This window comes from Diospyros lotus, chromosome 3 (genome assembly GCF_014633365.1).
Source record: "Diospyros lotus cultivar Yz01 chromosome 3, ASM1463336v1, whole genome shotgun sequence".
NCBI lineage: Eukaryota > Viridiplantae > Streptophyta > Magnoliopsida > Ericales > Ebenaceae > Diospyros > Diospyros lotus.
The window spans coordinates 36836148-36857649 of record NC_068340.1 but is presented as its reverse complement, the minus strand read 5'-3'; the positions used below and the strand labels follow the sequence as shown (position 1 = coordinate 36857649).

At 33.5% G+C, this 21502-nt stretch overlaps 1 long non-coding RNA gene across 8 annotated transcripts; it reads left to right on the top strand.

Annotated features, from left to right (window-relative positions):
- Positions 1 to 2367: 2367 nt before the first annotated feature.
- LOC127796760 (uncharacterized) lies at positions 2368 to 20840 on the top strand. 8 transcript variants are annotated; one of them, XR_008022085.1, is made up of 3 exons: positions 2368 to 2622; positions 10263 to 11889; positions 19741 to 20840. It is a non-coding gene; the product is annotated as an uncharacterized LOC127796760 (long non-coding RNA). The 8 variants fall into 8 exon arrangements; XR_008022086.1 differs by having other exon boundaries at positions 11143 to 11889; positions 19741 to 20839; XR_008022091.1 differs by having other exon boundaries at positions 11673 to 11889; positions 19741 to 20835.
- The last annotated feature ends 662 nt before the right edge of the window (positions 20841 to 21502 follow it).

Sequence of the window (21502 nt, the reverse complement as noted above, 5' to 3'; positions counted from 1 at the left end):
CACACACTTGACTTGTTGGTCCCAATGCCTAGGGCCACCTTGGCATTGGAATTAATGTTGGCCATGGACCCCAATTTTCAGGTTGTAACAATAATTTAATTAATGTTGTCAACCCAAAACTATGCCCTTTTTGGCTTAGAATCGATGGTGTTAATTCCTAAGATTGATGGAGGGGATGTGTGCACAAATAATTGAAAATATAGGAACTTTCTGAGCCAATGTTAAAGTACAAGGGGTGTTCCATGTAAATGAGACAAACCACAGAAAATGCCTATACAATTTATATCCTTATTAGAATGTTTATATAAAAGAGTTCATTTCGAGTGAAGAATACACTCGTAGTTTTAGGAAGAGAAGAAAAACGAACAATACTTTGAAGTTTTAAAAATAACAATAAATTCACTTAATTTAAAATTTTTGTTATAGTTAACCTCATTTTTTAAAAAAAATTAACTAAAATATGCTCATTTCTTTCTCTCTCTTCTCCCCAATTTACAGGGGTTGCAAAGGCTTTGACCCGTTAGAGCCTTTTATTTTTGTTGCCTTTTAAAAATTTTAATATATATACTTTTAGGTGATGTACAAATATTGGAAAATATTAGTATTAGAAAAATATTATTAAACTTAATATTGCACATTTTAGTTTAGAATTTGAAAAAATATACATATTTTTAAACAAGAATTGGATTTTCTACATTTATTTTTGTTAAATAAAAAATATATATTTAGTTAAGGATTAGAAAATATTTCTTCATTAAATATTTTATGTAATTTAAAATATATATTATGTTTATAAATTGGAACTAATTTTTCAATATATTTTGGAGATTTCTTATTTTTCAAAGAAAAATTTGTATATATGTTTTAGAGAGAGAAAGAAAAGAGAGGACAGAATCTAGCGGTGAACTAGTCAATTTATTTTAATTTTTAGTATAAATCCCAAGCAGCCTTGAGATTTGATTAAAGTATACTGAACCCGTTGGGTTAAAATGACAATAACCTCCCTTGGGTTAAAAAGTGATTGTATGGACAATTTTACTCCTGAATTTAAACTCTCTTCCATCTATTTCTCTTTTTCCCTGCCCCCCCTGTCTTTTCCTCTTTCATCTATTTCTCTTTTTCTCTGCCCCCTCTCTCTTGCTTAACTGTCTCTCCCATCCTTCTTTCTTTCTCCATACTCTCTATATTTTAATCAAAAATAATATTTTTAATTACAAAAATATATTATAATTAAAACAAATGTGTATAAAATTAAACTAAAATTTATATAATTATATTTATAACAAATTTACTTATATATTAATGTAAACTAAATATATATCAATATATTTTTCTAAAGAAATAATAAACTAAAATATAAACAAAAACTTAAACCAAAATTTGTATAAATATATGTACAGAAAATATATTTATATAGACTAATTTCCAGACAAAAAATATAAACCAAATATATATAGACTATATATACATAAATCTAAACTATATATATATAACTTTGAACCTAAACTAAATATAAATTATAAATTTGTAAGATTTGGACATATATATATGCATATTTATTTTATGTATAAATAAATAATATAGCTGTGGTGCCTGGCCACGATGATGGACCCCACCGATTGTAGATGGGTTGTAGCAATCACTGGGGGTTGCAATGACCATGGTTGGGGTTGTGGTAAAGAGAAACTAGATAAGATGGAGAAAAAAAGAGAGAAAGGGAAGAAAGGGAAAAGAAAACCTCTTGTCGGCGCCATGATCATTGGAGAAGTAGAGGGGTGAGAGGGTTTTAGGAAGAGATGAAGGAGAGGAAAGGGCATTTTGGACATTTCAAAAAATATAGCAGTCGGTTTTTAACAGCAGGGAGAAAGTGACATGTGGGTTGTAAAGTTGAGGGAGGGCTTTGTCTTTTTTGAAAATTCAAGGGGTTCTATGTTTTTTTTTTTTTGGCCAAACCTCAAGGGTGCTTGGTGTAATTTCCCTAACTTTAAATGGCAAAGGTAATCCTGCCATTTGCAAAGGTAAGCTCTGCCATTTTCAAAAAGTAAGGAATGCTTTATGTAATTTGGCCAAAACTCAGGAATGATTAATGTAATTTCCTTTTATTTTAACTAGGATAAATTGAACACTTATTTGATGAATACTAACTTATTTTAAGATAACTTTTAAAAAATAAGCTTTTCAAAATCAGTTATAAAAGCTTATAGGCTCTTCATAATTTGTCAAAATGGGGAGGATTTTTTTTTCTAGCAAGTTATAAAAGCTTATATACAAGCACTAATTGTTTCAAAGAATTACTTCATATGGAAACTGCTAGAATTACATAATAATGCATAATAAATTTGATTTAATTTTACAAATATTTTGCAGTTGTGATTCTCAAAAGTTGTTTCGAAGAACTGCAAGCGGTGATGGAATGTCTGTGGAGGAGTTTGGTGGCTGATTTCCAGATGAGGGCTTGGAACTGACTATTGACTAGTCGAGGATGTTGCGTTCCAACTGTTTGATGAAATGCTTCACAATGCAATTAATTTTCTTCTCCGAGTTGTTGAAATACTAGAGTATTGGTAAAATGAACGGGCTCTATTGTTTGCTCTCTCATTGCAGCCTTCTTCCTTTTTTCAGGTAAATCTTTCATTTATATATTATGCATAAATATATCAAATCTGTTCCTTTTAATGAATTTTCCAGACTCCAAATTTGAGATAATGTTTGTGGGTGAATTTTGGTAGCATGATCTTTTTAGTGAGTCTGTATTCTATTTTTTAAATCACTGGTTTCGATTCACTGAATTATATATTGTTGGTCATTGTGTCAGGAACCCAAGCCTGACTGTAATTCCTTTGATTAGAGAATTTAAAAAGAGGGAGAAGTAGATAGAAAAAGGGGGAAGAATCAGCCTGATTAAGAGGGAGAACTGAGAACTGAGAGAGAAAGGAGAATTTTGACAGGGAGTAGGGAGAAATAGAGAGATCCAAGAGAAAGGGAGAATTGCAGAGAAAAAGGAAGATCTTTAATTCACAATAATCATAATGATTCTCACTATGTGGTTATAACTTTATATATAAGCCATCCACAAATTTTAAGGGGCAGTTACCACTCCTCCACTATCAATAACTGCTCCTAAATGACCCCATCTCCTCCTAAATCAATCCATAACCGGGAGTTACAGTAATAACTTACTCGTCCTGGAAAAATAAATTAAACTGCTGTAAAAATAAATTAATTAATTGTCCTGGTTGTGACATTCCCTCCCCCATAAAAGATTTCCTGTCTCCAAGAAATCACATCAACGGGCCACTGTTCTTCATCTAATCCCAGCTTCCACTATCTGATTTGGACCATTCCTTCGCTTTTCTTTTTCCTTCCTCTTTTCTTTTTCCGTTCCTTCCTTCTCCTTCTTGACCTTTTCCTCTTTTCTTTGGCTCTATCAAGTATAACCCCAAATAAATCTTCTGGTGTAGAACCATAAGTATTCAGTGCAACAACCTGATAAGGTGCGGAATCCTTGACCTTCATGCAATAACCACACCAATGAGTTTTAATAGTAAGTATTCCGACAACAACTAGCTCTTCTACCATCTTCCGTTTCACAACATTTTCGGACTCTAACAGTGCTTTAAAAGCATCTGTTGCTTCTTGCTTGCTAACGTACACCAAAGGTTTTTCTTCAACAAATTTCTCCTCCAATAGTGTTGCAATTACTTTTCCTAATGAATCAATATTTTTTTCCAATTCAAATTGTTCCTCGATTTTCTTGTAAGTCAGAAATCTGAGGAAGGACTCCCGCACCAGTTTCCTCACAGATGAATGATTTTTTGGTCAGAATTACCTGATCCAATGTAGGTACTTCATTAGCTTCTTGCATATCAGAGGTCTTAGGTAGGATTTTAGCTCCTGCTGGAATCAATTCTGCAGTAGATTCATAATAAAGTTCCACTGGTATATTGGTATGAAACTTCCTTGAAATCAAATCTAGTAAGTCATCCAGCTTTTGGTTGAGGTTAGCGAATTTCTTCTTGAATCCATTCTCCATCACAGTTCAAATTTGTCACATTGTACTTTGGACATTGACTGTAACTGCTTCCTAGAAACGAAATGCTTTGATACTAATTTGTTAGGAACCCGAGCGTGACTGCAATTCCTTTGATGAGAGAATTGAAAGAGGGGGAGAAATAGAGAGAAAAAGGGGGAAGAATCAGATTGATTAAGAGGGAGAACTGAGAATTGAGAGAGAGGAGAATTTAGACGAAGCAGGGAGAAATAGAGAGATAAGAGAGAAAGGGAGAATTGCAGAGATAAAAAGGAGATCTTTAATTCACAATAATCATAATGATTCTTGACCATGAGTCATAGCTTTATATATAAGCTATCCACAGATTTAAGGGGCAGTTACCACTTCACCACTAGCAATAAAAATGCTCCTAAATGACTCCATAACCTCCTACCTCAATCCATAATCGAGAGTTACAGAAATAACTAACTCCTCCTACAAAAATAAATTAAACTATTGTAAAAATAAATTAATTAATTAACTGCCCTGGTCATGACACATTCTTAAAAGATTCAATAATTTAAGTTGCATTTGTGGGTTATGGCTATGTTTCTAGCATGAGTTGCAATTGATGGCCAAATATACTAAGGTCTTGATGATCACTTGGTTTCACTAACTTAATATTTGGAATTCACGCTAATTTAAAAATGTAATCATTTATAGCTTCTTATTAGAACTTTCCATAATTAAGAATGTTTGAATTCTTTACCCTTGGGAATAATGAGTATTTTTTTCTGTAAGTGCGAATAATATGATTAGGAATCTTGAGAAGGTGAATTCATTTGTATTTGTAGGCTATTTAGGAATTGAACTAGGCTCAGATTTAGAAGCTGAAGATGGATATAGGGGCAATGCAATTTGTTTTGTTAGTGTTCTAGTCAATGTGGTTGTTAAACTTGTACTTTTTCTTGTTGCTTCATGCCTTTCTCGTAGATTTTGATGAGATTAAATCTAAGACTTTTTTACATGTAGAGTTGTGAAGTAAATCATCTTTGGCAATATGTACTTTTTTAGTGTTTTAATATTTTGCATGCCAATGCCATAAGACAGAGAGAGAAAAGGCACATACAACATATTATTAATTGATTCTGCATTGTCTTCACATAGCATATATAGTTAATAAGTATTCAAAACATTACAGAAGCTATTAAGTATTTGCTTAGAAAAGTTTTGAATATATGGAGTTTCAACTTTGTCTCAATAGAATAGATAGAAAATGTAATATGCCAGTTGTATTAAAAAACATATGAAATCAATGGAAGAGTACTAGAATACGATCAACTAACCAACAAATAATAGTAGCATCAACTATTTGGGTATGGGCATTGCCCCATCTCCACACGGGCGAAGAGTACTAGAATACAAATGAAAAAACACTCTATCGCCACATTTATGTTGGCATATTTCTTTAGCTCTCCTCTCAAAATCACCCCTTAAATAGTATCGATAGACTTTCTCCTTTGTAGCAACAAGCAAAGACTCCCCATTGACTACCTTGAAGCCGGCTACATCATAGGACTTGATGATTCCTATGTCTTGTGTACAAATTTTCAATACTCTAGTCCAAGAGCTTGAACAATAATCGCTTAATGTCCATATAGTGAAATCTCTTTCCGCTAGCTGAACCAAACAAATAGATTCTCCGTTTCCCCACTCGAATATACACATTTGACAATTTCGATCATTTAGACCTCTTGCATCTTTTGGTATTTGTATAAATCTTTGGGTACTCTTCTTGAAATCATATGCTAATATATACGGCCAATAGAAAGGGCTATCTAGATCAAAAGAAGGAGAAAAACAATTCAATAATAAGTGAACATTACCATTATAGCAGACAACAGATTGAGAGTATAATCTTCTAGGACCAAGACATATTTCACCAATCTCTTCCCAATTCCCTGTTGCTTGTAGTAAGTAGACTTTGCATGTTGCATTTGCTGACCATTCTTCTGGCCTCTTTATCATCATCAATAGAAAATCACATGGAAACTCAGGTGCTTCCTTAATGCTACATTGGAAGACTAGGTTGAAGTATAGGTCGAAATTTATTAAACTCATGGGGACTTTAATTCGTTTCCAACTTTGTGTTGTTGGGTTGCAAATAATCAGTTCATTTCTCTTTTTATACCTGCAACATAGCAACCCATTGCTTGAAACTAGCACCCGAGTGGTAGACTTTAAGAATTTGATAGATTGATTAGGCAACCCAGTTGATGCTTCTTCACCAGGGTTCGCATGAAATTCCAATTTGTGATAGCCTCTAGGGGACCATCTTGGTTGAATGAAAAAGGCTGAGTCATTTTTCAACCCCATGTGTATGTATTGTTGCTTGACAAATGACATGTCTGAGGGAAATTCATTGCATGGTTTGCAGGTTAACATGAATCTGAAAATGGATTTTGCAGGTAGCCAGGAGAATATTTTAAAATTTCAAGATTTGCATCAAACTCCTGCAATTCAAAGTAGAATTGAATTATTATCGAAGCCATAAAATATTATAAGATTGATATTGTAATACATTTAAACTTAAATTTAAAAGCCCTAAAGTAATTACAATATATTTTTAAGAATCCTAGCCAATTTTCTCTGCTCTTCCATTTTGCTGGGAAAAGAGGTCTATTAATAAAAGAAAGAGTAGATTGTACTCAAAACTCTTGCGGTTTGGTGTCATACTTCCTGTAGTATCTTGAGTATGAAGAGGTTAAGAATGTTGTAATGTGGAGACTCATCTTGAGATGTGATTTTGGCTTTTTTTAAGTGTTTATAGCCCCGCTCTGTATTTGCATTGATATAAATACAATTGGATGACAACAAAGAAACAAATATGAATATTAAAATTGTAAATATAAAGTATTTAAAGAGTAACACTAAATATACATACATACACACGAATTGTTGCTGACAATTTTGTTTCTTTTGACTGCTCGAGCCATAATGATCTTTCTGAGTACCCTTTTCAAGCTTTCTCTCATCCATCATATCAACGGAGCTTTCTACTTATCAACAATGGATATGTTAATTTGAAGGATCTCATTGCCAATGTATAAATGTTTGGCTTGAAATTCCATCCCATTCTTGATTGGTTTATGCTTTAAAAGATATTCTTAATTAGTTTAGCTGTAGTTCTATCATGGAACACCAATTTTGGAACGAAACAATTGTGGGTAATATATTACTCATATCCACGGGCCATGTAAGGGTATTTTTAATTGATTGACATATATTTTGAAAAATTAATTAATTATTTACACACTAATCTAATAAAAAGTTTTGAAAATTTTAATTAGATATTTAATTTATCAATAAAATCAATAAAATTAGAGTTTTAATAGGAAATGCCATGTTTATACTAGGAATTTAAAAAGTGAAAGATTTTGGATAAATTAACTAAAATAAAATTTTATTTTTTTAACATACTTGTAATGAAAAAATCTAGCAAATTCTATCACATAATTTGAAATAAACCTAACACACTAATATGATAATTAGTTCTATAAACATAAATATTTGTGAGAATGATATAACAATTATAATTTATCAATAAATTGAATGATCACAAATATTTTCTTTTGCAGTTTTTATTTTGGGTGTAAATAAAAATAAAATAAAAATTTTGAAGATGAAGGAGGGGAAAATAACTATTCTATAGGCATAAATAAAAAAGCTGTAATTTTTTTAATCATCAAAAACAGAAAAATTATAATGTCGGATTAGCCCAGATATTATTGATTTAAGAGGGTATAAGAATTGAAAAAATTGTAACCAAACCATTGTTCTAACTTCAAATGACCATTTTCTTTGTATTCTCATATTGTCTATTTTTTTATTCTCATACTCTATTAATGGGTGATTACTCTATTCTATTGATTTTATTGTTTTAAAAAATAAAATCTATTCTACACCCAACACAATTAGATTGTTAATTTTGTAGGTGCATCCATTGCAACTTTGAATTAAAATAAGAAACCTTAAAAACATTTTGACAAACTCCTTTTCTCATATTTGTCTTGAGGAAATTTTTTTCCCTACTATAATAAAATACGAAAAGAGAAAACTCGATTGAAGGGCATTAAGTAAATCAATGAAAGTATGTATGAAAGTACCAATGAATTAATCGTAGGTTCTCAACTTTTTTCTTGGGAATCTTTTTTCAAAACGGGGTCATTAAGATTGGTTGGGCTTGCTTAGATTGGCTTCCTGACTCTCAAGTTGATTTGATTTGGAATTGAAACTAGAAACTAGGACAGGTGCATGATATCTAGTGATTGTTCGACAATATATAAGAATGCACAATATTAGAGTGTTTTCTAGATATTACCTTCAAAGGGAGAAGAGCCCCCCTTTTTTATGGATGTCAGTTTGCTCGAGTCTTGTGCCCCCCATGTGTTTGAGTGTACATGGCAAGTGCGGATATGGGGGATCAAGGATGGAGAGTGGGGATTCAATGCAATCGTGCGTTGCGAGGCTCTATATGGTAGGTTTGAATGTGGCAGGTTTGTGTATGGTAGGTATGGATATGGCAAGTTTGTATGTGGTAGCTTTGAATATGGCTAGAAGTATTGAATGTGGTTAATCACTATAGGATATGTTTACGCATGATATGCACACAATCAACAAAGAGAGAGCTTACTTAGTTGAGTGCCACTAGGCCACGTGGGTGGATCTCCTTAGTTTTGAGTTGCACTATGCTTGGTACGCTAGAGACTATCGCAAACTGAAATTTCTTGTGAATCCTAGTGAAGAAGCATTATCTAGGTTGCCTAATCAGTCTCTCAAATTCTTAAAATCTACCACTTGGGTGCTAGCTTTAAGCAAGGGGGTGCTATGTTGCAGGAATACTAGGAGAAATGAAATTATTTGTAACCTAACAACTCAAAGTTTGAAATCTATTAAAGTCCTGATGAGTTTAATAAATTTTGACCTATGCTTCAACTTAGCCTTCCACGTTGAGGAACCATCTGAGTTTGCATTTGATTTCCACTAGATGATAAAGTGACCACAAGAATGGTCAGAGAATGTAACATGCAAAGTTTACTTATTTGAAGTAGTAAGGAATTGGGAAGAGATTGGGGAAGTATGTCATGGTTCTAGAAGACGTACTCTCAATCAATTGTTTTCCATAGCGGTAATGTTAACTTGTTATTGATGTGCTTTTGTCTTTCTATTGAAATGAGTAAGCTTTTATATTGGTTGCATATATTGGCATATGATTTCAAGAAAGGTGTCCAAAAATTTATACAAATACTAGAGGGTGTAAGAGGAGGTCTAGATGATCTAACTTGTTAGATGGGTATATTCAAGTGGGGAAAAAGAAAATCTATTTGATTGGTTCAACTAGTGGAATGAGTTTTCATTATATGGACATTAAGCGATTATAATTCAAGCTCTTGGAATAGAGTATTGGAAATTTGAACATAGGCATTGCTATCATCGCATCCTATGATGTAGTCAACTTCAAGGTAGTCAATTAGGAGTCTTTGCTTGTTGCTATAGCAAAGAAAGTCTATTTATACTATTTATGGGGTGATTTTGATAGGAAAGCTAAAGAAATATACCAACATAAATGTGACAGTTGAGTGTTTTTTTCATTTATATTCTAGTATTTTTCGCCTGTGTGGTGATGGGGCAATACTCGTAACTAAATAGTTGTTGGTACTATTATTTATTAATTGGTTGTTTTTGTCTAAAAATTGACTATATAGACTTTTCAATTCAAATGTTTCATATGTTCCTCACTCACAATGGATGCAATACTATTGGCACTATTAGATTTTCTATTTGTTCTATTGAGACAGAAGTGGAAACATATATTTAAACTTTCCTAAACAAATAGTTAATAGCTTTTGAAATATTTTGAATGCTTTATGTTAACTAGATGTGCTATGTGAAGATGTTGCAAAATCTATTAATATCATGTGGTATGCACCTTTTCTTTCTATGTCTTGTGGCATTCACAGGCAAAATATTAGAAAACTTGTACAAGAACTGAATTTGTAATACGAAAGATGGTTTTATTCATTACTCTATATGTTTGTGACTATGTGGGGTCATTTTGATTGGGGATAGAGTGGCATTGTTGATAAAATTGAAATGTTATTAGATGAAGTTAAAAGATATCAACTATAATGGTTAGTATGGCCTCGACTTTGAAAGTACAATTACTTATTTGACACTTTTTAAAAGTACAATTGTTTATTTGAAATTTCAGGCGCTTATTTGACCAATCTTAGGGGACAGTGACCAAATTAGCCTTGAGGCCAAACTATGGCTTATTTGGCACTCCATCCAAAATTTTGAGAAGACAACAAAAACAAAAGGCTCCAACAAGAGAGAGATAGAGAGATGGGGATATGTTAGCCATTTTCAAAAAATTTAACAAGGTTAAGTGTAACTGAATTTTTAAAATTGAGTGAAATTGTTGTCATTTTCAGAACCTCAAAGATATTGTCTACTTTTCTTCTCTACTTGGGAGTGTGTCAATCCTTCCCTCGAAATAAGCTCTTTTGTATAAACATTTTAATAAGGGTAAATTGCATAAACATCTCATGTGATTTGGACTTATATATGTAGACACTCTCTATACTTTAAAATTGGGCCTAAAAGTCCATGTATTTTCAATTTTTTGTGTAACACATCTCTTCCCTTAATTTTAATTGTTCATGCCATCTATTAGAAGCCAAATCAACGTAATTTTGTGATGCCAACATTAATTAAGTTATATATATAGACTGTATATATAACTATGAACCTAATCTAAATATAAATTATAAATTTGTAAGATTTTTACAAATATATATGTATAAATAAATAGTATAGCTATGGTGGCTGGCCACGGTGATGGACCCCACTGATTGTAGATGAGGTTCTAGCAATCATTTGGGGTTGCAACGACCATGGTTAGGGTTGCGATAAAGAGAAAATAGACAAGATTGAGAAAATGAGAGAAAGTGGATAACGGGGACGGAACCCTCTTGTCCTGACATGATCATTGGAGAAGTTGAGGGGACAGAGAATCTTAGGAAGAGATGAAGGAGAGGAATGGGCATCTTGGACATTTCATAAAATCTAACAGTTGTTTTTAACTGCAGGGAGAAAGTGACGTGTGGTTTGTAATATTGAGGGAGGTCTTTGTCATTTTTGAAAATTCAAGGGGTTCTATGTTTTTTTGCCAAACCTCAAGGGTGCTTTGTGTAATTTCCCTAACTATAAATGGCAAGGTAATCCTGCCGTTTGCAAAGGTAAGCTCTGCCATTTTCTAAAACTAAGGAATGCTTTATGTAATTAGGCCAAAACTCAGGAATGATTAATTCCTTTTAATTTAAATAGGATAAATTGAACACTTGTTTGATGAATACTAACTTATTTTAAGATAACTTTTAAAAAATAAGCTTTTCAAATTCAGTTATAAAAGCTTTTTGGCTTCTTATAATTTGTCAAAACAGGAAGGATTTTTTTCCTAATGAGTTATAAAAGCTTATATACAAGCACTAATTGTTTCAAAGAAATACTCCATATGGAAACTAGAGAATTACATAATAATGCATAATAAATGGGATTTAATTTTCCAAATATTTTCCAGTTTTGATTCTTAAAAGTTGTTTTAAAGAATTGCGAGCAGTGATGGAAAGTCTGTGGAGGAGTTTGGTGGCTGATTTGCAGATGGGGGCTTGGAACTGACTTGTGACTAGTCGAGGATGTTGTCTTCCAACTGTTCGATGAAATGCTTCTCACTTCAATTAATTTTCTTCTCCGGGATGGTTGAACTACTAGAGTATTGGTAAAAAGAACTGGTTCTATTGTTTGCTCTCTCATTGCAGCCTTCTTCCTGTTTTCAGGTAAATCATTCATTTATATATTATGCATAAATATATCAATTCCGTTCCTTTTAATGAATATTTCAGACTCTGAATTTGAGATTATGTTTGTGGGTGAATTCTGGTAGCACGATCTTTCTAGTAAGCAAGTCCGTATTCTATTTTCTGAATCACTGGTTTCGATTTACTGAATTATATATTGTTGGTCATTCTTGAAAGATTCAATAATCTAAGTTGTATTTGTGGGATATGGTTATGTTTCTAGCATGAGTTGCAATTGATAGCTGATTATACTGAGGTCTTGATGATCACTTGGTTTCACTAACTTAATATTTGAAATTCAAGCTAACTTAAAAATCTAATCATTTATAGCTTCTTATTAGTACTGTAGATAATTAAGAATGTTTGAATTCTTTACCCTTGGTAATAATGAGTATTTTTTTCTTTAAGTGGGAACAATATGATTAGGAATCTTGAGAAGGTGAATTCATTTGTATTTGTAGGCTATCTAGGAATTGAATTAGGCTCAGATTTAGAAGCTGAAGATTGATCTAGGTGCAATGCAATTTGTTTTGTTAGTGTTGTTCTAGTCAAGGTGGTTATTAAAATTGTATTCTTTCTTGTTGCTTCATGCCATTCTCCTAAATATTGATAAGATGAAATCAAAGACGTAAAATCTATACTTTTTTACATGTTGAGGTACGAATTAAATCATATTTGGCATTATGAACTTTTTTACTGTTTTAATATTTTGCATGCCAATGCCATAAGACATACAAAGAAAATGCATATACCATCATATTATTAATAGATTCTGCCCAATCTTCACATAGCTTACATAGTTAACAAGTATTCAAAACATTGCAGAAGCTATTTAGTATTTGCTTAGAAATGTTTCTATATATGGAGTTTCAACTTTGTCCCAATAGAACAAATAGAAAATGTAATATGCCAATTGTATTAAAGAACATATGACATCAATTGAAGAGTACTAGAATACGATCAATTAACAAACAAATAATAGTAGCATCAACTATTTGGTTATAGGCATTGCCCTATCCCCACACAGGTGAAGAGTACTAGAATACGAATGAAAAGACACTCTATTGCCACATTTATGTTGGCATATTTTTTCAGCGCTCCTTTCAAAATAACCTCTTAAATGGTATCGATAGACTTTCTCCTTTGTAGCAACAAGCAAAGACTCCCCATTGACTACCTTGAAACCGACCACATCATAGGACTTGATGATCCTTATGTCTTGTGTACAAATTTTCAGTGCTCTAGTCCAAGAGCTTGAACTATAATTGCTTAATGTCCATATAGTGAAATCTCCTTCCGCTAGTTGCACCAAACAAATAGATTCTTCTTTTCCCCACTCAAATATACACATTTGACAATTTCGATCATCTAAACCTCCTCTTGCATCTTTTGGTATTTGTATAAATCTTTGGGTGCCATTGTTGAAATCATATGCTAGTATATATGGCCAATAGAAAGGGCTATCTTGATCAATAAACGGAGAAAAATAATTCAATAATAAGTGAACATTACCATTATAGCAGACAACAGATTGAGAGTATAGTCTTCTAAGACCAAGACATATTTCACCAATCTCTTCTCAATTCCATGTTGCTTGTAGTAAGTAGACTTTGCATGTTGCATTCGCTGACCATTCTTCTGGCCACTTTATCATCATCAATAGAAAATCACATGGAAACTCAGATGGTTCTTTAATGCTTCACTGGAAGACTAAGTAGAAGTACATGTCGAAATTTATTAAACTCATGAGGACTTTAATTGGTTTCCAACTTTGTGTTGTTGGTTGCAAATAATCAGTTCATTTCTCTTTTTATACCTGCAACATAGCAACCCATTGCTTGAAGCTAGCACTTGAGTGGTAGACTTTAAGAATTTGATAGATTGATTAGGCAACCTAGACCATGCTTCTTCACCCGGATTCACATGAAATTTCAGTTTGTGATAGCCTCTAGGGGACCATCTTGGTTGAATGAAAAAGGCTGAGTCATTTTTCAACCCCATGCATATGTATTGTTGCTTGACAAATGACATGTCTGAGGGAAATTCATTGCATGGTTTGCAGGTTAACATGAATCTGAAAATGGATTTTGCAGGTAGCCAGGAGAATATTTTAAAATTTCAAGATTTCCATCAAACTCCTGCAATACAAAGTAGAATTTAATTATTATCGAAGCCATAAAATATTATAAGATTGATATTGTAATACATTTAAACTTAAATTTAAAAGCCCTAAAGTAATTACAAAATATTTTTAAGAATCCTAGCCAATTTTCTCCGCTCTTCCATTTTGTTGGAAAAAGAGGTCTATTAATAAAAGAAAAGAGTAGATTGTACTCAAAACTCCTGCGGTGTGGTGTCATACTTCTTGTAGTATCTTGAGTATGAAGAGGTTAAGAATGTTGTAATGTGGAGACTCATCTTGAGATGTGATTTTGGCTTTTTTTAAGTGTTTATAGCCCCGCTCTGTATTTGCATTGATATAAATACAATTGGATGACAACAAAGAAACAAACATGAATATTAAAATTGTAAATATAAAGTATTTAAAGAGTAACACTAAATATACATACATACTGTTAGAAATTAGGAGCACAATAGGATCGTTCTTGCCAATTCTCACACCCTCACCCGAGAAAACAACCACAATAGAAAATGTAAAACTAGAAATGAAAGAACAATAAAAGAGATTGAGTAAGAAACATCAAACCAAACAGCATTAGGAGCATATTTATCCAGTGATTGTTCGACAATATATAAGAATGCACAATATTAGAGTGTTTTCTGGATATTACCTTCAAAGGGAGAAGAGACCCCCTTTTTATGGAAGTCAATTTGCTTGGGTCTTGTGCCGCCCATATGGGGGATCAAGGATGGAGAGTGGGGACACAATGCAATCATTCCTCACAAGGCTCTTTATGGTAGGTTTGGATGTGGCAAGTCTGTGTATGGTAGGTATGGATATGGCAAGTTTGTATGTGGTAGCTTTGAATAAGGCTAGAAGTATTGAATGTGCTCAATCACCACACAATATGTTTACGCGTGATATGCACGCAATTTACGAAGAGAGAACTTACTTAGTCGAGTACCACTAGGCCACGTGGGTGGATCTCCTAGTTTTGAGTTGTGCTATACCTTGTACGCTAGAGACTATCATAAATTGGAATTTTATGTGAATTTTGGTGAATAAACATTATCTAGGTTGTCTAATCAGTCTCACAAATTCTTAAAATCTAGCACTTAGCTACTAGTTTCAAGCAATGGAAGCTATGTTGCAGGAATACAAGGAGAAATGAACTTATTATTTGCAACCTAACAACTCAAAGTTTAAAACCTATTAAAGTCCTCATGAGTTAAGAAATTTTGACCTATGCTTCAACTTAGCTTTCCAATGCAACATTGAGGAACCATATGAGTTTGCATTTGTAACATCTCGCATTGAGCGATAGGAAGGTCCGTGATAACTTACCCTGATGGGCCTACGCGAACTTCCCAGGGGGGTCACCCATCCTTGGATTATCCCAACTCAAGCACGCTTAACTTGGAAGTTCTTTGCCAACATTCAGCCCAAAAGGTATTTAGCTGGTGTTGTTTCCTTCCTTATTTATCCTCGATATATACTATCCTCCTCTAGGCTCCTAGGGTATTACATTCTCCCCCCCTTGAGCACATGACGTACTCGTCATGCGACCTTACAACTGGTCCTAGATCTTCTCCCCTTTGGAGGTTGCCATTCTAGAAGCCTGCCAGAAGCCGCTCCTTATACAGGCCCTCGAGCCCCGGCGCCACTCCCCGCCCTCATCGAACCGCCTTCGCCAAGGGTCGGCTTTGATACCACCTGTAACATCCCATATCAAGTGATAAGAAGGACCAGAACAACTTACCCTGATGGGCCTACGCGAACTTTCCAGGGGGTCACCCATCCTTGGCAAGTCAAGCACGCTTAATCCCGGAGTTCTTTGCCAACATTCAGCCCAAAAGGTATCCAGCTGGTGTTGTTTCCTTCCTTATTTATCCTCAATATATACTATCCTTCTCTAGTCTCCCGGGGTATTACAACATTTGATTTTCACTAGATGATGATAAAGTGACCTGAAGAATGGTGAGAGAATGCAACATGTAAAATTTACTTATTCGAAGTAGCAAGGAATTGGGAAGAGATTAGGGAAATATGCTTTGGCTCTAGAAGACGTACTGTCAATCTATTGTTTTCTATAATGGTAACGTTAACTTGTTATTGAATTATTTTTGTCTCTCTATTGAAAAGAGTAAGCTTTTCTGTTGGTCGTATATATCGGTATATGATTTCAAAAAGGTACCCGGAAATTTATACAAGTACTAGAGAGTGTAAGAGGAGGTCTAGATGATCTAACTTGTTAGATGGGTATATTCAAGTGGGGAAAAAGAAAATCAATTTGGTTGGTTCAACTAGTGGAATGAGTTTTCATTATATGGACATTAAGTGGTTATAATTCAAGCTCTTGGATTAGAGTATTGGAAATTTGAAGATAAGACATAGCTATCATCGAGTCCTATGATGAAGCCAGCTTCAAGGTAGTCAATTGAGAGTCTTTGCTTGTTGCTACAACAAAGAAAATCTATCAATAATATTTAAAAGGTGATTTTGAGAAGAAAGCTAAAGAAATCTACCAACATAAATGTGCCAATAGTGTTTTTTCATTTGAATTCTTGTGCTCTTCGCCTATGTGGGAATGAGGCACTACTCATAACCAAATAGTTGTTGGTATTATAAGTTGTTTGTTGGTTGTTTTTGTTTCAAAATTGACCATATAGACTCTTCGATTTAAATGTTTCATATGTTCTTCACTCACAATGAATGCAATACAGTTGGCACTATTAGATTTTCTGTTTGTTCTGTTGAGACAAAAGTGGAAACATATATTTAAACTTAATAGCTTCTGTAATATTTTGAATGCTTTATGTTAACTACATGTGCTATGTGACGATGCTGCAAATTCTTTTAATACCATGCGGTATGCTTCTTTTCTTTCTGTCTTGTGGCATTCACATGCAAGATATTATAAAACTTGTATGTGAACTGAATTTATAATACGAAACTTGATTTTGTTTGTTACTCTATATGTTTGTGACTATGTGGGGTTATTTTGATTGGGGATAGAGTTGGCGTTGTTGATAAAATTGAAATGTTATTGGATGAAGTTGAAAGATATCAACTATAATGGTTAGTATGGCCTCGAATTTGAAAGTATGATTACTTATTTGACACTTTTTAAAAATACTATTGCTTATTTGAAAGTACAGGAGCTTATTTGACTCTTCTTATGGGACAGTGACCAAATTAGCCTTGAGGCAAAACTATGGCTCATTTGGCACTCCATCCAAAATTTTTAAAAGACAACAAAAACAAAAGGCTCCAAGAAGTGAGAGATAGCTAGATGGGGATATGTTAGCCATTTTAAAAAATTTAACAAGGTTATGTGTAACAGAATTTTTAAATTTGAGTGAAATTATTGTTATGTACAGAACCTCAAAAGATATTGCCTGCTTTTTTTCTCTATTGAAAAGTATGAGTGAATTCTATTCTTCCCTCAAAATAAGCTATTTTGTATAAACATTTTAATAAGGCTAAATTGCATAAACATCTCATATGATTTGACTTATACGTGTAGGCACTCTCTATACTTCAAAATTGGGCGTAAAAGTCCATACCCATTTTCAATTTTTTGTGAACAAATCTCTTCCCTCAATTTTAAGAGTTGATGCCATCTATTTGAAACCAAAACAATGTACTTTTTGGATACCGACATTAATTAAGTTATATTAAAGTAATAAATAAATAAATAAATTGTTGCCAACTTGAATCTCATGCAAAACCCACTGGTGGGTTCTCTAAACCCATCACCGGTGGGACATCCAGAGTGTAGTGGATGCCAGCGTTGGTGGCTGCCCAGGACCCCTTCCCTCAATCCACTGCCACTGCCAACACCAACTCTTACACTACTGCTACTTACAAACCCACAACCTCAGCCACCCTTTCTCTCTCCTCTTCCTCTCCCTTTCCTTCGCCAATCCAATTTCTGACACTTCCACTTTTTGTTCACTTTCCTTCCTCTTGTCTCCCTCCGGTAGCAAAACTTTCGACTGGGAATGCGTTGACGGAAGCAAATTTGGATGGCTTCCTCGCTCTTTCGGTGATGATTTTGTTTCTGGCACTGTTCCTTCGGCGGACAAAGTTCAAGGCGCAGTTGTTGCTCTACAATAATTTCCTGTCATCTACTGAATCTTACTGGTCTGTTTTTCTTAACTAGGGTTTATTATCTTAATGATTCTGTTTGAGTATTCATTTTCCAATTCCCCTCTTTAATTTACAGAAAACTTCTGTTTCTGTATGTTTATTTTGAAAAGTTTTAGTCAATTGTAGACGAAGAACAACATTGTTTGTTGTCGTTAATGTATGTATGTTGGAATCCCAGTTGGTAAATGGGAAAAGCTAGGTCTCAAAACAAAAACTAGGTTTGGTAAAGAGAAGAAATCATATAAAGGATACCATTTTTAATATTAATTTGAAACTAAATTCAATTTAGTGTGGAAATAAGGAAGCAAATAACACTTGAGTTTATTATTCTTGTTGTCTCTGTTGTTTAGATAATGATGATTGAGTATGAAATACAGCTCAGGTTATTACCAGAACAACCAAAATTTCTGAAGCAGCTGATGTTTTGTCAATGATTGTTGTACCAAGTTAATTGTTTTGCAGCAGGATGATAGCGTTGATGAGGGGGAAATAGATAGGTACTTGGGGTGATAAATACTAGGTTATTCCTGGAAAGGGTGATTTTTCTGCTCAGTTCAACAAATGATATTAGAGCTTGATTTATGTAAAATCAACCATTTGTTCGAATCAAGGTCTAATACCATTTGTTAAACTGAGTGGAAAAATAATCCTTTCCAGGAATAACCTAGTATTTAACACCCCCATTTAGATAAATTGCCGCTAAAAATGCAGAATTATTGTTCTACAATTTCTACTAATATTCTCCTCTCATCCATCATTTTAAGTTTCTGTTTTTCTTAATCCTTCTCATCTTTCCAATCTCTCTTGATCTTCTCATCTTGTAAATCCTCCTAATTTTTTCTCCATCATCATCGTAAATTGAAAATTTTTAACTAGTAATATATATTGAATATTATAGTGTAGGTAGTTTTTTACGATTTATATCTTGAAATGTCAATTCTAGTAACAAGTATAGCCAGTCCAGATTTCTCACTATTTTGAAGATTCTTTAAAGAACATAAAAACTATTCAATCTGACATTACATTTGGCTTTGCATAAAAGAACACAACATTTCAAAACCAAAGCAACTTAAACTACTTGCTTACAAATTTTCAATTTGGAGTCTCAACTTTGGCTCCATAATACAAGTAGACAATCTAATAATAATAATAAGAAAATTATTTGGGTATGGGTATTGCCCCATCCCTGCATGGGCGAAGAGTACTAGAGTATGAATGAAAAAACACCTTGTTAATGACTCCACATTTATGTCGGCAAATCTCTTAGCTTTTCTCAAAAATAATCACCCCTTAAATCATGCTGGTACACTTTCTTCTTTGTTGCAGCAAGCAAGAACTCCCCATTGAACACCTTGAACCCTAGCACAGTCTCATCATTTGACTCAACAATCCCCATGTCTAGTGTGCGAATCTTCAATATTGTAGTCCAAGAGCTTGAATTATAATCCCTTAATATCCATACAGTGAAAACTTCATTTGCTAGCTGAACCGAACAAATTGATTCTTCTTTTCCCCACTCAAATATTCCCATCTCACAACTTCTTCGGTATTTGTAGGAATTTTTGGGCTTTCTTCTTGGAATCATATGCCAGTATATATGGCCAGCAGAAAGGGCTATCGCTTGATATATAAGGAAACCAATCTGATATTAGTTGATACTTATCATTATGGTAAATAGCAGACTGAAAGTCGAAGTATCTAGCACCAAGATCTATCTTTGCAATCTCTTGCCAAATCATTGCTTGGGTTAAGTAGGCTTTGCATTTTGCATCATTGTTTGACCACTGTGTAGTCTGCTCTATCATCATCAACTCAAAATTTTGCGAAACTGATAAGATGGTTTGTCGATATTGCAGTGGAAGATGAAGGTGAAGTGCCTGTCTAAATCTCTTAGATTTTCTGGGAGTTCAATAGGTATGCACATTTGAGTTGCGGGGTTGCAAACAAGTAGTTAATCTTTTCTTTGTGTTTCTGCAGCATAGCAGCCTGTTGCTCAAAGCTAGCACCCGGATGGTAGTTCTTAAGTATCCGAGTGACTGATTGGGCAAACCACATGATGCTTCTTCACCAACACAATGAAATTCCAGTCTGTCAGTATCTGCTTTTGCTATACTGGTATGGTTGAATGAAGAAGGCCGAGTTGCTTTTTGACCCCATGTTTTTGTATTGTTGCTTGATGAAGAACATCTCTGACAAAAATTCCTTGCATGCCTAAAGATGGATTTTGCGGGCAGCCAGGAGAATATTTTGAAAATTTCTCCGTTGAACCCCATTCTAGTCTGCAAGATGGAAGCAAAATGTAGTTCACAAGCTTGAAACTGTAACACAAATGTGATTGAGAAGATTTGGTGTCAATACTTCATCTGGTAACTTTGAGTTTGAAGGGGTTATGGATTTGCAATACGGAGACTAGACTAATGTACCGAAAGTTGAAATAGATTTATGTTGTTTTTGGGTTTTGTAATCAAAGTGTTTCTGGCTACTGAATACAAATAGAGATAGCAACAAAAACTGGTCGATGTTAATTAAAATTGTAAATATTAATGTATCTAGGAAGAAATCAAATATATGCTGACCAGTTATTGGCAATTTTGTTTCTCTGGACTTTATGAACCATGAAGATGATGATGGTGATGATTCCGAATTCCTTTCACAAGCTTGGCTGATTTTCTCTTATCCATTTTGTCATTACAACTTTCGAAATTTCACTACCGAATGTGGTGGTTGTTGGTTGGAATGATCTCAATCAATACCTATGCATAATTCTTGATTGGTCTGGGATAGTAATCATAGAGGTCATTTTCTTGATTGGTTTAGGCTAGAAATGAATTTCCTAGTTGGTTTTGTTGTTCTTCTATTATAAAATAACTATTATACATCGAGTAATATATTTGTGATTATTTTATTTAAAATTACGTAATTGATTTGTAATTAGTTATTTTTTTATTGAGATAAGATAATGCTCTACGGGGAGGGATAGAAATTATAAGATCTATCTTTTCAACTTTTTTTGTCAAATCTATTTTTTGGGGTTAAGTAGACTTTGCATGTTATCGCGGTATAGTTTGCTCTATTATCATTAATTTAAAATTATGTGAAAATTAATCAGATTGTTTATCGATATTATAATAGAATGTAATATCATTAACTGGATTTTACATATTTTATTACATTTGGCCTCATTAAGTGAGATATTTTTTCCCCCAGAGCTAATTAAGTCCTCCAGAGCTAATTAAGTCATTAAAATGGTAAATTGCATGTTCACTTAATGTTATTTAACTTGTTTGTACAAATATTCTCTATTTTAAAATTTCACAT